A 406-nucleotide genomic window follows, 5' to 3' on the forward strand; every position below is an offset into this window, starting at 1 on the left:
TTAACCTTACAATTACTTATGGCGATTCTGACCGAGTTTGGAGGCTTAGTTCAGTATTAATAGATATGTCGTTTGCTTATTTGTACCTTGTTTATTTATTGTTCACTTTTCAGGTTCAATCTTTCTCAGCGATATTTTAATAATCATTTTAGATCTTAAGGTGAAAAACAGATTCATTATTGATAAGTATTTAAGTGTATTATTCATACTCAAGACATTACAAAACTAAATTACACAGACGAATTACGGACACACATGCACAAACACATATATAAACAAATACAGACAATATACTGATAAACGTACGGACGAACACAAATATATATATACGGACATGAACGGAAAATAACACTACACTAAATTTTGTGAAAGAACACTATACTCTGAATGTTCGTTATGCATTCAC

This window comes from Penaeus monodon, chromosome 31, assembly GCF_015228065.2.
Source record: "Penaeus monodon isolate SGIC_2016 chromosome 31, NSTDA_Pmon_1, whole genome shotgun sequence".
In the NCBI taxonomy this organism is placed as follows: Eukaryota; Metazoa; Arthropoda; class Malacostraca; order Decapoda; family Penaeidae; genus Penaeus; species Penaeus monodon.